General features: G+C 36.1%; 1 pseudogene; it reads left to right on the top strand.

Annotated features, from left to right (window-relative positions):
- Nucleotides 1-3,843: 3,843 nt before the first annotated feature.
- Nucleotides 3,844-5,187, top strand: LOC109389214 (60S ribosomal protein L9 pseudogene; annotated as a pseudogene).
- The last annotated feature ends 5,059 nt before the right edge of the window (nucleotides 5,188-10,246 follow it).

The raw sequence follows: 10,246 nt of genomic DNA, 5'->3' as shown, positions 1-10,246 counted from the left end.
AATTTTACAGGGCTTAAAATCACTTATTCACCAAATTCTACATAGATAAATTGCTATGATAGAATGGATTGTTTATTCAATCAGGACAACACAGAAGACTGTGAAAATTTGACAAATATCTTCTCACATATAATGTTTGGCTGCAAAACTCTGAATGTGGTATCAAAAAAATCATTCAATGGGGAAAGTGGCTTAGTACTGATCACCTACATTTTGATCACTTTTGACATCCAACATAATGCTGCCTCATATGTCACAGAGGGGATGTTAACTGATAAATGGACTGTATTTTAAACGTTCTTTGAAAATTCCAAGGAAATTGGTCCAATTTTCTAGTGCCTTATATAAAAGCTGCACGTAAAATTGCTGAAGAACAAAAAAAGAAAGAAAGAAAGAGAGAAAGGATCGTAGCTCTGCTTCAACCTCCGAAAAGAAGATCAAACTTTCTATTCAGGAGAAAGACAATCTTCTTACAATCACAGAGTATTGTATCTGGAAGGAGTCTCAGAGATGACCTTTCCAACCTCTTAATTTCACAGATGAGAAAGATGAGGGCCAGATAATTTAAGTGACTTATGGACGTCTTTATTCTTAGCTTTTAATGAGATACCTTAGATATTCAATTCTAAGATTTGTAGGTTTGCTTCACTCAGATGTAAACCACAAAGATAGTAAAATATGCACTTTTGCATAGTACCTGCAAATGGAAAGTGAACAGTCATAGCCGAGTAGGTTTCAGCTCCTATGGTTACATAAGAGATGAATTCAGTTCTTAAATTGCCACCTACCTTTTACCCCCCAGTTTTGAAAAGGAAGTGCAATGCCTATTTATCCTTTAAATTTCTCCACATCATGGGCTGCTATTGTCAGCAGGAGCAGGCAAACAAAGTGAATATACACTTGTCCTGTGTTTTTCTGAAGACAAGTTATCTGAGAATTAATTTAGGAATCCTGTTTTTTTTCAAATAAAATGTTTCTGTCCAAGAAAAATGCCAACTTTTATGTTTAAAAAGATTTTTGCTTGGTATCATGTTAGCTATGCTTAAAGCAAAATGACAGAGTGTTGGCCGAGGCAGAGTGGCCATGAAGTGAACTATCAAAACACATGAAATTGCCAGATGAGAGAGAGGGGACAGAACCAGTTAAGTACTATTCTGCTTCACTCTTCTTTATTAAGGGAAAGTGCCTCCAAACTTAAAGCATAATGAACCAGAACAAATCCTGATATATTTGTAGCAAGAAAGAATCTAGTTACTCTAAATAGAGTGAATTATCTTGCCAAGTATTGAACCATCTTATAAGTTCAATCAAGAATCATTTGTGGTCATCTTTGTATAGTTAGGGGAAACAGAAGAAATTTGAATAGACTGAAGGTATGAAAAATCTTAGTTCGGGTCGGCCGAGTGGCGCGTTGGTTAAGAGTTGGCTTGGGACGCCAGCTCTGAGTAGCAGGTCCCCGGTTTGGATATCACATATGAGGGCCAGTGATGCTGCGCCCTCTACAGCTAAGATGGTGGACAACAGCTCAACCTGGAGCTGGGCTGCCAGGAGTCACCGGTGCCAGTGTAGGCTGCAGTGGGGCTAACCAACAGCTGGCATGCGCTTTCATGAGTTGCCATGAACTGCCTGCCATGAGTGGCCGTCCAGTGGCCAGTGACCTATCTGCCTCACCTGGAAGAGCGCAATGATGATACCAACATGGGCCAGTGAAGGGGCGTCCTCCACAACTAGACTGAAGAACAAAAGGACAGCAGCTTGTCTGTTCCCCTTCCCCTGTTCCCCAATGCTGTTCCCTTCCCCCAATTCCCCAATAAAATCTTTAAAAAAAAAAAAGAAAAATCTTGGTTCAAGTTTCAAAATCAGAAATTCTAGAATGTATAGACTGTTTGACTTGACTCTAATCCCTGATAAAATTCTACAATGGATCCATCAACAAATGGATTAGAAGAACTGAACAAACAAGCTAAAACATTTCACTAAGAAAGAAATCCAAAGGGATATTGTTTGTTTCCTTGCTTGTTTTGAATTACATATCAGAAAAAAATGCTATAGCGTAAACTAGGATTCTGCCAATACATTCAATATATTCTCATGAACAACATGAAGAAATGTAGATTGGAGAGTGGTATGGTTAGATGGATTGCTTACTAATTGAATAGACTTACACAAAAGCTTTGGCAATCCAGGAAAAAACAAAAAAAGACACCTACACTCAATATCATGATCCACAATGTCCTACATGATCTGCCCACCTACTTCTCTCCTGGTTCACTAAGCTTCAGTCATGCTAGTGATTTTCTATTCTTAACCAAGCCCATGCCTTCCTGCTTGCATTTGCTATTCCCTTCTGCCTGGAATGTCCTCTCAGCTCTTTGAATAGTTGGATCATTCTCAGACTAAAGGCATTAGCTAAATGCCACATATTCAGAAACTGTCTCTAAATTAGATGCCTTCCTACCCAACCCTGTTATTCTCTATTCTATCCCAATTTATTTCCTACTACACTCTGATTATTTTCCATTTCCTCCACTAAAATATCAGCTTCATAAAAGCTAAGGCCTTGTTCGTTTATTTATGAAGTAGCCACAAGGCCTCACACAATGCCTGGCATGTACTAGGCTGCCATGAACATTTGAATGAATTAATTAATGAAATACAATCATATTGTGATACCATATCCTCTCCATAGCCTCTATTTGACCTCTTAGAATATAATAGTTTTATCGATATCTTGTACAGAGATATAGAAGGCCTGGGTTTTGTTTTGTTTTATGTTTTGTTTTGGGTTTCTTGTTTTTTTGTTTTGTATTGTATTATTATTATTATTATTATTATTATTATTATTGTTATTATTGTTATTATTATTTAGTTTTTCTAATTACATTATACTGGATAAATACACTGTATGATGAAATAAGAATTCAAAAGCACCTTGAGGGAGTGAAAGGTCAAACATATACAACAACATGACATACACCAAGGATGCATGGGAAATTCTGCACTTAGGATCAAAGGAAGTGTTTACGCTACTATAGAATGGGAAGACTTGTTTGGTCTTGATTTGTAAAAGGTACATTGGATTTTAGTTTTATCATAATCTTGTTATGAGCCAGTAATGTGATGGGGGCATTAAAAATCACTAGTCTTGAAATGAAAAGATGGTAACTCCAGACCAAATTATACTTGTTCAATTCTAGATATTAACATTTAAGAACACTGGAAAAACTAAAGGTTGTTGACAGAAAGAGAATAATGATTATGAGAGGCATGGAAAACTATTCTCATAATTAAAGAATCATAAACTTTTACCAGTAACTTTAGTAAGAAGGAAGAATTGTCTAGTCATCCCCAAATATGGTAAATTACTCCACAGAACAGTGAATTCTTTGTCAGTGTAGATTTTTGCTACACGGTTAGCAGCTGGGATACAGTAAAGGGAATTCCCACAGAATGAAAGTTATTTGACTAATGATCAAGGATTAATTTATATACTTATAGCTGAGCTTCCATATTCCCCAGTTTCACTACCGTGGAGTGTCTGCATCCATCACTTGCATTTTTCTGTTTTATAATGTGCTACATAGAGAAAAGTTGTTGAAAGGTATGCCTGTTTTGTAAATCTGCAAATGTAAAAGATTTATTATAGTAAGCATTTTATTATGTATTGGTGGGTCATGGAGACATTAAGAAAAGATCAGCCATCTACGCACATACCCAGGAACTGAATATTAGTTAATAAAATAGGAAAACCTATATACAGTGTATGAGATTAGCCTTGGAAGGAGTAATTCATGTGGTTATCTCTAAATGTATATCTCAAGAAATTAGAAAGATCTGAAAGTAATGGACGAAAAGCAGATTTGGAAGATGTTTATAATTTTAATGCAGGAACATAACTATATCAGTTTGGAGAAAAACTGTGTGATCGGTAGGACAGTCAACCTTAAGAATAAGGCAAGAGAACCAAGGGCCTGATTTGACCTTATTTATCAAATCCAAAAAAAAAAAACATTCACTTTTTGGTTCTTATAGTGATATAATCTATAATGATGGATAAATCAGCAGGTTGAAAACAGTCATGGTGAAATATTCCCCACAGCTGCCCTCTTCCCTGCATTGACTAAACAACTCTAGTTAAGTCCACTGCTCAGGGGTTCTGGTAAATGTATTTATCTCCATCATGAAAGAAAGCATCTCTCCCATCTAAATGATTATTATGGCTTACATATTTTAACATCATGTAATTTTGATTAGTCTGAGTCAACTTTCTAAGTCTATAAAATGCTGAACAATATAATAGGAAGGCAGATTACGAAGCACAGTAATATCACACCATAATAGCACCTTGAGTGGCTCGTTGGTAGACAGCCATATGGCCCTCATCTGGCCACAGTTACTCCCTTTCAAAGCTATAATACATCATTCTCTATTGTCTACATGCTTAAACATGAGCTACAAGTATTTAGCTGAGGCAGAATTAATATAAAGAGATTTCTGGGTATGGATAATAATCACTGAACATAAGATCATTAAGAAACCTACAGGTTAGGTGGTGACGAAAGACGTTCTCTCTTTTGCTGAATCTACTGCGACCATTCGCAGCAATCAGACTGTGGACATTCCAGAAAATGTGGACATCACGCTGAAGGGATGCACCGTTATTGTGAAGGGCCCCAGAGGCACCTGCGGAGGGACTTCAATCACATCAATGTAGGACTCAGTCTTCTTGGAAAAAAGAAGAAGAGGCTCCAGGTTGACAAATGGTGGGGAAATAGAAAGGAACTGGCTACTGTTCGCACTATCTGTAGTCATGTGCAGAACATGATCAAGGGTGTTACACTGGCATCCGTTACAAGATGAGGTCTGTGTGTGCTCACTTCCCCATCAACGTCGTTATTCAGGAGAATGGTTCTCTTGTTGAAATCCGAAATTTCTTGGGTGAAAAATACATTCGCAGGGTTCACATGAGGTCAGGTGTTGCTTGTTCAGTATCTCAAGCCCAGAAAGATGAGTTAATTCTTGAAGGAAATGATATTGAACTCGTATCAAATTCAGCTGCTTTGATTCAACAAGCCACAACAGTCAAAAACAAGGATATCAGAAAATTTTTGGATGGTATCTATGTTTCTGAAAAAGGAACAGTTCAGCAGGCTGATTAATAAGATGTAAGTTGTCCAGCTACAAAAACACCCAAGATGCCGATAAAGCCAACAGAATTCTCTGTTTTTAAAGGTGCAATAAAAGTCATATACTGAAAAAAAAAAAAAAAGAAACCTACAGGTTAAAAGGTAATTCAGAGTGCTACAGAGCACCTGAGATGATTCGGAAAGGAAAGATTCCAAGATCAAAGAAAAGCATAGTTTTTTAACAACTGATTATTTTAAACCTTGTAAGTAAGCAAAAAGCATGACTCTGTCACAGGAAATGACTATGACTGGACAACAAGGTTCACCTGAAATTTGCATTTGGTGAAAACCTAGCAATGACCTGTAGACCTAAAATAAGTACTCTCATGGAGGACTCAGTGGAGAGGCCATTAGATGAAAACTCCCAAATGACACAAAGAGACATTTGAGAAAAGGCTGCTGAACAGGTTCACACATTTAACTAGAAAGATACAAATGAAGCAGTATTAACCCATGTACATTTTTGAAACACATAAACTCCTTGCCTTTTTCTCCCAAAAGAGTGGAAGGAGAAAGTATTCTAAGTGTGGGTTGGGTTAGAACAGTGAAATGTATCAACGGCAATGGAAGCAGAAACCAATTGCTGAGTCATTTTCTCTCTGTTGTAAGGGGTCCTTGTCTCACTCTGTCCAGATATTATGTGACCCAGAACCAGCAGTCCACAAGAAAAGAAAGTTTGTATCCTTGAATTTTTTATGCTTAATTTGTGTTTGGGAATGACGTTATGACATCATAGCACAGAGTATATAAATGATATATAAAATGAAATGCTCTTGACCAGCATACAAAGAGAATATCGTCATGGATTGCTGTGTGATCCTTGTCACTGTGAATCCAGTTCATATAGAGTGTGGAAAACCCACACAGAGACCTCAACCCATTATTGCCCTCACCCCAAAATCGTTTGCTTATATTCTAAACTAATGCATTATTTATGTTGACCCCTCCCATTCCTTAGACATCCACTCTAAGACGTTGGACCATGACCCTGGGGAGCAAGTTATATCCATAGACACAAATCCCAGTCTTGTAGATTTGTGTAGTTTTGTAGATTTCATAAAGAACGAAACATTTTTCTTTTTTCCTTTTTGGTAAGTTTTTGAAATTTAGATGGTAGAAGAATGAGACGAAAAAGGGCAAGAGCAAAATAATGCCACTTGGCTTTCTGGTTGGTGCATTTGGTGTTGGTGGCTAAACTGAAGTTGTTCCTTGCCTGTAGACTTCAGGCCAAGCATCCAGCTACTTACTTCCCCAGGCTTAATTAAATCTGCAGCTGATCTGCAAGGAGAGGTATATGTGCTTGCCATCCAAAACTAAAGAAAAAAGGCACAGAAGATTTGTGATTTATCTCAGATATTCCAGCAAGTCCGTGCTCGAGACAGAAATTAAGAAATTAAGTTCCTTCTCTCATCCACTAGATCTAATTTTAACCTTCAGATGATATAGCAGCTGATTGGTGAGAATCAATGATATTGTTCCTGCATATGTACGTATGTTCCAAGGGACAACAGGCATATAGGCTTTTTACATTTTTGACAAATAAGCATATATTATTTCATATGTTGCAAAGCATTTAAACATCTGGAAAATATCTAGAGGTGTGGTTTTGTTTCATAGATATAAACTATGAACTTTTATTATGAGACCTGAGCTGTCTATAAACAGTGCTATAAAAACAGAAAAAGAATCAAGAATGGCCCCCATAGCCTATTCAAATTAGGATATATGAGCCTTTATTTATTTACCATCAGATTACTTTTGAAAATAGCCATTTGTAAAACATCTGGAACCTAATTATTTAAGGAGCAAGGATGGTGATTATCTTCAGAAGAAAACAAAAGATCCGTTTACTCAGCGGCCACTCAATTCATCAATTATGAACACCTCTTTCTAGCAGTCTTGGATAGTGCCTGTCTATAGCAGACAGTTGAAGCTCAGATTCAACGAAGTAGTAAGAATCTATTTTCAATATCACAAAGGAAGCACAGCAAACTTTAAAATATGCAAGTAAATGCAAACTACTGTGTGAAAAAGACTAATTCCTGCATACAAGTAACTAGAACTGGGAAGCCAATTTATAGAAACCACATTCACCTGTTTCTGAAAAGACACCCACTGAGATATCATCAGAATATCTCACCAGCCTGCCAAAAAAAAAAAAAAAAGAGCAACCTTCCTATATTTGTGAAGGATGCCAACAGCAGCATTGCTGTTGTTTCAAAGACAATGAAAAGCATTCACACTTCTCCAGGTGTTCATCTAGACTGCTTATCTCCAGATTCATGGACTTCCTACTAAGGAATTAGGAATTAGAATTTAAGAATTCTACTCAGTGACTGAGTATCACAGCTGGTTGTGGCTCTGAATTGTCAGTAAGCCCCAGAAATAATTAAACTGGTGTGTTAGATTCTCCCATCTCCATTTAAGGAGATCACCTAGCATGTATCAATGTTAAAAGTGTGAAAGATCATGGACAGACTTAGGAAAACTTAGTTTTGAGGTTTTAAATAATTGGGGGGAAGCTCTGAGATACCTGAGGAAACACATGTTCGTACTCTTTCTGAAATGAATCTTTTTAACAAATAAGAGGTTTATGGCGGTTTAGTAAACCTAACACACATGATTGGAGTTAAAATACATTCCAAATTTACTTCAATTCAATTCATAGTAGGTATAATTGGGTGATGTTTTTATGCGGTATGGGAACTGAGGAGTCAAGAAATCTTCCTTAGCATAAAGACTCATTTTGCTCCAAATGCAAAAATGCTGTTTCTCTCATTTTCCTTAGGTCAATTTGCAATGGTGTTTTAACATCTGAAACTGTCATCCATGAATTTGAATTTCTGCATCATTAAATGGGCAACAAGCTAGCGCTGGTTGATGAAAATATGAGCTGGAAGATAACAGCACCATATGGAATGATGATCACATAATGAACCAGAAAACCAAAAACTGAATGAGTCAGGCTGCTGAGAAACACAAAACAAGGTTATAGTACTTTTGAAATTACAACCCTCACAAATGGTAAAGAGTATTACCTTCCAAACTTGATATTATCACCTCAGTTCAGTAAGTCTTATAATATCCCCAAATTATTCCTAAGGATGTGGGCAGTTCTCATGAGATTCAAAGAAAATGGCAAAATACTTTAACCCTTTCTTTTCAAGCTTTTAGGCTATACTTTGGGCTCACTCTGTTCCTTTCCCCCTCAGGGTAAAAGCGTAATGATGTGCAATATTAGTTTTATTTTGAAAGTTCTGAACTTCTAGTCATAGTCATGGCTGAAATTTATATAACCAAATTGATATTTTACTAATAGAAACTGGTTTCACTGAGCCATGAGTTTTGGCATGATGATACTGAAGACAGCAAATAACAATTTTTCCTGCTTGATTTATTTTACTTGATTTATTGATACTTTATGGTTTGATGAAGTATTACTCAATGATTATGGCTTAAATTACTGCAACTGAAAAAAAGAGGTTGGTTCTACTTCAGTATTGCATATGCAATAATATCAAAACGCATGTTAAATGAGTTTTAGTGATTTAGATTGCTTCCAATATCTAAACAACACCCAGGAAACGTTGGGTTTTAAGAGCCTTTGAAGACATGTTATTCATTTCTGTCACCAAAATGCCTTGAATAAAATACTCGAAGAGTATACAGATGCCCTGGCATAATTAAAAGCAACAAACTACATGTGTACTGGATTTCTACATAAAATATCTAATTTAATCCTCGTGGAAAGCTTGTGAGTTAGATTCTATTGTTCATATTTCACAGAAGAAGTTTAAAGGATTTGCCCTAGATCACATAGCTAATGTAAGACCTACCTAAGCCAGGAAGAATAATACTAAAATTTGTGTAGCATTTGCTATGTATCCAACATTGCTCTGAGAACTTGAGAGGCCCATTTAAACCTCAGGAGGGGGCTGAGGCCCAAGGTTCCATGATTAGCGGTTGGCAGTATGGCTCCAGAGCTCTCAACCATCATCTTGTGCTTCCTCTACTATCTCTAGGACCTTCTGGATGAAGAAAAGAAATGCTGAGGGCTAATGTTTGGGGATTTCCCAGATGAATCTTACAATATTTTAGATTAATCCCAAAAATCAACACCATAACTTTATGATGGGATTTTTGAAAATCAATATTATTTAGTTTGTAGAATTTGGGGATTGTTAGAATCATGAAAGAGCACTTTTTTTGTGTGTGTGCAATCCACAAACTCTGGATTATCAAAAGATAGTACAGTTTATGCAAGAAATGCTATTTAATAGAAGATATTAGTTTTATATGTATGCTCCTATAACACTTAGCTTTTGTCTCTGTTTGGCCATCTATTTATTAAAACATATTTTCAAAATTTATTTTTAAAATTATATTAATGTTAAATGTTAATGTTAAGAAAATAAGAAAGTAACAAGCTTGTGTTCACAATCCATGAGCAGTGCATGAAGTAAAAGTGGCTCTCCAACCACGGTGACATTTGTTAGTTATATTGCAGATATTCATAAACCCACTGAACAAGGAAGAATTAGCCACAGCATTCACATTGAACAAAGATATTATTTAAAATAATTTTTATTTGGAGCTAATACACTCTTACAAAATAAAGCTTCATTCAGTGATACTTGACTTAATTTTCTAATTTGACCCAGATGTTCCCCATGATAATTAAAGTTTTCTCCTTTGAATGACTTTGCGGGTTAGTTTATGCTATCAGTAAAAAATTTCATTCAAAAATTTATTGAGCAAATTTTTATATTCTTGGAAAAAGCAGTATGATATGAATCTTTAGTTTAACAATGACAGAAGTTGTATGACTATTACTTACATCAATGCTTCTTATTCCAAAAAGGATCCTTTAGTGTATTCAAAAATGTACAAATTAAAGATCTTATAGTATTTTCATTTCCTTTGAATAAATACCCAGAAGTGAAATTGCAGGGTCATAACTTAATTATATTTTTAATTCTTTGAGGAACCTTCATAGTTTTCCACAGTGGCTGCACCAGTTTACAGTTCCACCAACAGTGCACGAGGGTTCCCTTTTCTCC

This window comes from Hipposideros armiger, unplaced genomic scaffold (genome assembly GCF_001890085.2).
Source record: "Hipposideros armiger isolate ML-2016 unplaced genomic scaffold, ASM189008v1 scaffold_225, whole genome shotgun sequence".
Lineage (NCBI taxonomy): Eukaryota > Metazoa > Chordata > Mammalia > Chiroptera > Hipposideridae > Hipposideros > Hipposideros armiger.
This window is presented reverse-complemented; position numbering and strand designations above follow the sequence as displayed.